Raw genomic sequence first — 8,422 nt, forward strand, 5'->3', positions numbered from 1 at the left:
TATCTAAAGCTTTGATGTATGTTGCCATCAATTACCAAAAAGGGGGAGATTGAAAGCACAAGTGCTCCCTAGGTGGTTTTGATAATTGATGACAACATATCTCTTGTTGGACTAACACTTCTATCTAGCATGTTTCAGATAAGTTCAACAATGGAGTGGCATGGACTAAAGGTTGTGGGAACTCCTTCAAGATGCTAAGGACAAGAGATTGGCTAAAGCTTCAAGCTCAAGACCCTTCACTTTTACATTTTAGTGATCCAAGATCACATTGAGTCCATAGGAAAAGCCAATACTATCAAGGAGGGATGAGGTGTTGCTTAATGAGCCTCTTGCTTCATGTGCTTAATGATATGCTCCAAAATCCTCAACTACTTTCCCATATCCACATATGACCTAAACCCTAAGCCAAACTCGGTCCTACCGATTCTTCCTATCCGGCGCCACCGAGTTTCACTTGTCATTAGCCACTGCCAAACCCTAGCAATTCGGTTCTACCGATAAGGATCTCGGTCCCACCGAGATGGGGTTGCAAACTCTCTGTTTCCCTTTCGTAACTTTTCGGTCCCACCGAAAGAGCGAATCGGTCCCACCGAGATTGCAATGTAAACTCAGTGTTTCCCCTTTGTAACTTTTCGGTCTCACCGAGTTCCACTCGGTCTCACCGAAAGAGCAAATCGGTCCCACCGAGTTTTCCTGACCAACTCTCTGGTTAGCTAATTACCAAATTCGGTCTCACCGAGTTTGTGTAATCGGTCTCACCGAGATTACGTTATGCCCAAACCCTAACCGAATCGGTCCTACCGAGTTGCATGTCGGTCCCACCGAAATCACTAACGGTCACTAGGTTTACATTTTCGGTCCGACCGAGTTTTATGATTCGGTCCCACCGAGATTGGAAAACTATGTAAAGATTGGCTTTTGTGTGGAGGCTATATATACCCCTCCACCTCTTTCTCATTTGATGAGAGAGCCATTCAGAACACACACATCATTCCACTTCATTTGTTCTGAGAGAGAACCACCTACTCATGTGTTGAGACCAAGACATTCCATTCCTACCATAGAATCTTGATCTCTAGCCTTCCCAGTTGCTTTCCACTCAAATCTTCTTTCCACCAAATCCAAATCCTATGAGAGAGAGTTGAGTGTTGGGGAGACTATCATTTGAAGCACAAGAGCAAGGAGTTCATCATCAACACACCATTTGTTATTTCTTGGAGAGTGGTGTCTCCTAGATTGGCTAGGTGTCACTTGGGAGCCTCCGACAAGATTGTGGTGTTGAACCAAGGAGTTTGTAAGGGCAAGGAGATCGCCTACTTCGTGAAGATCTACCGCTAGTGAGGCAAGTCCTGTGTGGGCGATGGCCATGGTGGGATAGACAAGGTTGCTACTTCGTGGACCCTTTGTGGGTGGTTGCTTCTTCGTGTACCCTTCGTGGGTGGAGCCCTGTGTGGACTCGCGCAACCGTTACCCTTCGTGGGTTGAAGTCTCCATCAACGTGGATGTAGGATAGCACCACCTATCCGAACCACGGAAAAACATCCGTGTCTCCAATTGCGTTTGAATTCTCCAAACCCTTCTATTTACATTCTTGCAAGTTGCATGCTTTACATTCCGCTGCTCATATACTCTTTGCATGCTTGCTTGATATGTATTGTGTGTGTTGAAATTGTGCCTAAATTCCACTTAAACCAAAAAGGATTAAAAATTGCAACTTTAGCACGAAGTGTCTAATCACCCCCCCCTTTAGACACATCTACTTCTAGATCCTACAGCTTCTGTTGCGATCTACAAGGGTACGTAGATCATACTCTCCCCTCTCGTTGCTATGCATCACCATGATCTTGCGTGTGCGTAGGAATTTTTTGAAATTACTACGAAACCCAACACTGGCACCTTAGTAGCTTCAGGCACCGTATTAGCTTCAGCCATGACGACGTCATTGGCTTCAGCGGTGATGTTGGTGGCCGCCTCAGGGTTGTTAACCTCCACTTCAGGAGCTGGAGGGTCGGACACGTTCTCCTCGAGAACAACATCTTGGTGGGACGGGGGTGTAGCAACTCTTTCAACTCTTGGTGTTCTTCTTCATCGGCTGATGCAGCCGGAATATCTTCAGCCATTTTGGCTTCGGACTCAGACACGTGCATAGTGGGAGTGACTTGGGGCCTTGGTCCTTTGCGAAGCCTGCATAATGCTGGCGACGCTTGTGGAGATGGAGTGCGCTGGGCCTCAAAGTCATCGTCATCTTGCACTGGTGGGGTAGCTTGCGGTTGGGGAGAGCTTGGAGTGTCTTGTTGTTGTGGGTGATCAGCCCACGATGCATCCTGAGCAGTTGGCGTCAGAGGACGACCAATGCTGATGAGTTCGCTGTGCGTGAGCACAGGCGATGATACCAATTGGTGCTCGATCTGAGGAAGGACTTCATCATCTTCAACATTGTCGTGAGGACCAATGTCTTCAGCTGCGGTGGGGTCAACAGCTGGATTGTCTTCAGCTTCAGGAGCCTCTGGGAGAAGCAGGCTCATGAACTATCACTTGCGTTCTTGATTTTCAAACGCAGGACGAGCCACTGAGATTGGCTCGACCTCAAGGGGTTCTGTGGGAGCAGCCCGATCTCTCTTCTTGGTTTTGCGTTTCTTAGTTGGAGGGGCATCATCAGTGGTGCCCTTGGTTTTGCGCTTTCTGGCTTCAGCTTCAGCTGCCCTTGTTTTCTTCAGATCTGAAGCCACTGTGGGGACCTTAGGCTTCGAGCCTGTCATACTGGCTTGGAAGACAATTGGATGTACTTCCTGCCTTGGTACTCCGGGTTCTGCCACAACTTGCTTCTTCTTCTTCTTGGCCGCCATTCTGGGGTTGATGCCTGGCCACCCCAAGGCCTTGTGCTTTTCAGCTTCATTGTATCCTTGGACACATTTAGCAGCAAGATCCTTCATGCACTCACGAGAACATTTGGCTTCTTCGCGTTTGGTTCGGAATGCTTCCTTAAGCTCATGCATCATGGTCTGGAAGTTCTGAATGTCTTCAACATTGAGCTTGGCCATATGCTTCTTGAACTGAGCCTTTTCATAATCTATCTTATGCTTCAGCTCAACAATCTTCTGAGCTAGAGCCAGCTCAGCAGCAATGGCTCCGTGGAAGGCGACGCTGAGGCCAACGGGAAGCTGAAGATCATCAAAGCTAACATTTGGGCTGTCAAACCACTCATCAATGAATGTGTTGATGATTTCAACATCAAAGAGAGGAAGGTCATTGAAGATTTCTGCCTCTTGCTTGCTCTTGATCAACTGCTCAAGAGCGTCATCGCCAAGATCATCATCGCTGGACAGATCAATGGCGTCATTCTCATTTCGCAGAACAGTAGCAGGGGTCAGTGCTTGGCTGGTGGGTTGCATGGGCATCTTCACTTTGGAGGGCTTGGAGATGCGTGACAGATCTTCAGACTGCACACTGTGTTCATGAGGTGAAGTGGCCAGAGGCTTCGCCCGTGAGACCTTCATTGCAGGGGCCTGCTTTGAAGCTTTAGGCTTCTTTAGCTTCTTTGGCTTCGATGGTGCAGGCGCTTCGTCAGATTCAACATCATCTACAGGTTGATCCACGACTGCCCCTTGAACCATAATATGAGTGATGAGACCTTCCAGGTTGTAGAAGGGCACAACAAGATTGGGTTAAGCTTCGCGTGAGCCATCAGCACGAGGAGTAGAGGGACCTGGGTTGAAGTCTAAGCCCCGCGACTTCTTGTTTTCTTTGTCCGAGTTCCCGGCAAACTGAAGGTTGCGCTTGAACAGATTGTCATCATGACACCATAGCAATGATGATGGGTCAGCATCTGCAGGCTGAGGTCCACGGACCATGCAGGGATAGAAGCCTTGTTCAATGGCTTCAACTCTGGACCTGGGTTGAATATTTTTGTATAGGATGTCTCCCCACGGTCGCTTGATGGCATTCTTCTCAGCATACTCCTGGGTCACGAACCTGTACTTGAACCACTATTCTGCCCCAATATCTTCGAATCCATTGGATTCAAGTTTTCCGCAGATTGTAGTCCTCCTCCGGATCTGTCTTGTACAGCTCATAGAGGTCTGGAGGCAAATCTCTTGAGGTGTTGCCACGACGCTGCCTGCCACCCTTCCTTGCAGATTTTTCTGGTGCCATGAAGTTTAGACTGAAAGGCTTCAAAACTGTCAAAGTCTTCCGTCTACTGCTCAGACAAGAACTGGCTTCAGGGGAGTTTATATGATGCTTTAAGAATTCTGCAAATGAATGCAGACTATGAGAACCAAGGGATTCTCCCACGGACATGTACCTGTGACAACATTAAGGTGCGAGGGAAGGGGAAGAGGTCATATGCATTCCCAGAAGATTTTGAAGATAAATCAGTTTAGAAGACATTGACCTCATAGTGCGAAGACATTCACTCATAGATAGAGAGTTGGTTCCAGATTTGTACGAATCCACGAATAAGTACAAGTGAGGAATCTAACTACTTTGTGAAGCATAAGTGAACATACTAGGCATATTATGAGATGCAGTATGAAATAGATCCAACTTGTGTGAATAGAAAACTGCTTGTGGTAGAAATGATGAATCTATAGGATCAAAGGGGCCGTAAAAAGGAAGTTTTATTTACCACACGAAGAACTGCTAGACGGAGTGGAGAGGAGGCCGAGCAGTTCGATCTCCGTGCCCTAACTTGGCGACGGAGGACACCTACACGGGGACACCTACGGCGACGGCGGAGAAGACGATGTCCGCGGCCGGCGTGAAGACGGTCGGTGAGGTCGCGGCAGCTAAGCGCTTCGTCGCCGGCGTCGTCGAGGGCTAGCGGTGGCGCTAGGGTTTGTGCGAGAGTGGAAGAAGGATAATGACTGTGGTGAGGCGTGTATTTATAGGGATAGGGACGGCACAGTGTTATTACACAGGTGCCCCTGGCGATTCACATCTGAAGGACACGTGGCTATCATGCAACACATCGGAGGTTGTTCCACGTTCCCACGCACGCCTGGATTGTCGGGTGGTCGTTCCCACTTCTCCGGGTTTCAGGTGAAAGGATTTAGCATTGAAAAGATTAATGTTTGTCTCTGTGTCTTCTGCTGACAAGGATGCAGAGAAGACATTTTGACAGTGTCAATAGAATGCATATGATTTGGATAGATAGACTTAGGAAAGAAGCATAGAGGGGTTAGGGTCCGATCACATTCACTTAGTTCAAAAGATTCAGTAAGAAGCCATAGCTATAAGTGAATGCTGTAGAGGACGAAACCAAATCAGTATGTTGAAGATAAACATGAGGACAATTTAATCATTGAAGACAAACAAAATGCGAAGACTTTGCAAATGTAACGCCATGAGAAAAACACTTCAAAGGGAAAAATTTGGTGGTGGCGTTACCCACCGTATAGGAAATATTAGACCCAGACACGACGCACAATTATCGTGGCGCTCCGAAGTCAAATTCCACGTTAATATATTCACACTCAGAATGTAAGTCTTCATTGATTGAAGATATACTTTACTTCGTGTGTTGCACATCTAAGTCATCAACATGCTTAAGTGTTAGGATGTGTGCCTGATCACAGGACATTTGAGGATTCCAAGATATTTAGCTCACACCGTAACTTGCAAAACCTCTTCTCATCCAAGGGCTTGGTGAAGATATCTGCCAATTGCTCTTCAGTGTTGACGTGTATGATATCAATATCTTCCTTCATAACATGATCTCTGAGAAAGTGATGACGAATTTCAATGTGCTTTGTCTTCGAGTGCTGAACTGGGTTGTTGGCAATCTTGATGGCGCTTTCGTTGTCGCAGTAGAGTGGCACTTGCTTCAGATGAATGCCATAGTCTTTGAGTGTTTGCTTCATCCATAGAAGCTGAGCGCAGCAAGATCCAGCAGCAATGTATTCAGATTCAGCAGTGGAGAGAGATACACAGTTCTGCTTCTTTGAAGACCAACATACAAGTGATCGTCCCAGAAAATGACATGTGCCTGATGTAGACTTGCGATCCACCTTGTCACCAGCATAATCAGCATCCGAGAATCCAACTAGATCAAACTCTGAGCCCTTTGGATACCATAATCCTAGTGTTGGGGTGTGAGCCAAATATCTAAGAATTCGCTTCACAGCTAAGTGATGCGATTCCTTTGGTGCCGCTTGGAACGGGCACACATGCAAACACTAAGCATGATATCTGGCCTAGATGCACATAAATAAAGCAAAGAACCAATCATGGAGCGGTATACCTTTTGATCAAACTCTTTACCATTGTCGTCGGGACCCAGATGATGTTTGGCTGGCATTGGCGTCGTGTAAGCCTTTGCAGTCTTGCATTCCAAATTTCTTCAGGCAATCTTTGAGGTATTTCTCTTGAGATATGAAGATGCCGTTGCGTTGCTGACGTATTTGAAGACCAAGGAAGAACTTCAGCTCACCCATCATGGACATCTGATATTGCTCTTGCATCATATATCCAAACTCTTCACTGTATTTCTGATTAGTGCAGCCGAAGATAATGTCATCCACATATATTTGGCACACAAACAGTTCACCATCATATGTCTTCGTGAAGAGAGTGGGATCCAGGGAACCAGGTTTGAAGCCTTTGCTCTTCAGGAAGTCTTTGAGTGTGTCATACCAAGCCCGAGGGGCTTGTTTGAGGCCATACAATGCCTTGTTGAGCTTGTACACCATGTCAGGATGTTTTGGATCTTCAAAGCCAGGCGGTTGTGCAACATACACTTCTTCTTCAATCTTGCCATTGAGAAAAGCGTCTTCACATCCATTTGATACAGAATAATGTTATGATGATTTGCATAGGCCAGCAGTAGTAGTAAGAGTTGAGTAATGAGTGGGACCAAAAAGGTCCATGTGGAGCAGTTCGAAGGGTTGAGTCGTTGTCATGATTGTCTTCGAGGGATGCTTGGCCCTCGTCATCTTTCCTGCTTCACAGGCACCGCATAAGTGATCCTTCTTGAACTTGACGCCCTCGATGCCTATGACATGCTTCTTCCTTGCAAGAGTGTGCAAGTTCCTCATGCCAGCATGCCCTAGCCTCCGATGCCAGAGCCAGCATTCAGAAGCTTTTGCTAGAAGACATACGGCAAGTTGTGGTCCTGCTGAGAAATCTACCATGCTACAAATCATCTTTCCGATACCCTTCAAAGACTAGAGACTTGTCAGATTCCATTAGAACAAGGCAACGATATTTTCCAAATATCACAATCATGTTTAAATCGCAAAGCATTGAGACAGACATTAAGTTGAAACCAAGGGATTCAACAAGCATCACTTTATCCATGTGTTGATCCCTTGAGATTGCAACTCTACCTAGACCCAATACCTTGCTTTTACCAGTATCAGCAAATGTGATGTGACTCTTGTCAGATGGACGTAAAGTTGAGTCCATGAGAAGACTTCGCTTGCCAGTCATGTGATTAGTACACCCACTATCAATAATCCATTCTGAAGCAGCTGGTGTCATACCCTACAGTGCAGTTAGGGGGATAGGCTTCACGAAGAGAATTGTGAAGCATAAACATTTGACGAGCAAGTGGATTATGAAAGCTTAGATCGAGGTTAGGACTGATAGGGCAAGTAGCAAGCGACTCAGGAACAAAATACATAATAAGACCATTTGGGCATTTGATCTTGCGCCCTACAAGATGTTTAAGGTCCCCAGCAATAGCTTCAGACGAATTTGATTTCGGCTGGAGACCTTTCCCTGCAAAAGAGAGTTAAGCTTTCTTAGCCACCCACATCTTCAAGGGTGGCTTCGAAGCAATGAGTCTAAGTGCAGCATCTGAGAACTTTGGCTTTGGAGCCCTAGCAAAAAGTCTTGCAGGTGGACAATAGTACTCATAAGAATAAGCAGAGTAGTTCTTGGTCTTATGAACATGGCGGTTTGATGAACACGCTCATATTCATAGGCCTGAGTATGGTTTCCCTGCAAAACATTTGCGTTAGTGCGACTCAGGTGAGTCCTTTGTCTGTATGAAGCCTTTGGACCATATGAAGCCTGTGGTCTGGGGTTTGTCTTCTTCACTTGTGGTGTCATGACGACATTCACAGGAAGATTCTCCAAACCACTTTTTCGGCACCCAGACTTTCTTCATAGGTGGCCCATTCCTGCAGTTAGTACCAATATACCTGGCAAACACTTCACCATTCTGATTCTTAAACAGTTTATAGTTTGCATCAAAGGATTCATCAATAACAATGGGATTAGCACAATTGAAGCCTGACAGGGTGGATGGATCCACTGAGGGTTCCTTTGCAGCAACCCATGTGGTTTTGGGGTACTGCTCAGGTTTCCAGTAAGAGCCATCAGCATTCATTTTCCTTTCGAACCCAAGACCCTCTTTCCTAGGGTTTCGGTTCAGGATCTGCCTTTTGAGAACATCACATAGTGTCTGATGCCCTCTTTT

Source organism: Triticum urartu, chromosome 1 (genome assembly GCF_003073215.2).
Source record: "Triticum urartu cultivar G1812 chromosome 1, Tu2.1, whole genome shotgun sequence".
Lineage (NCBI taxonomy): Eukaryota > Viridiplantae > Streptophyta > Magnoliopsida > Poales > Poaceae > Triticum > Triticum urartu.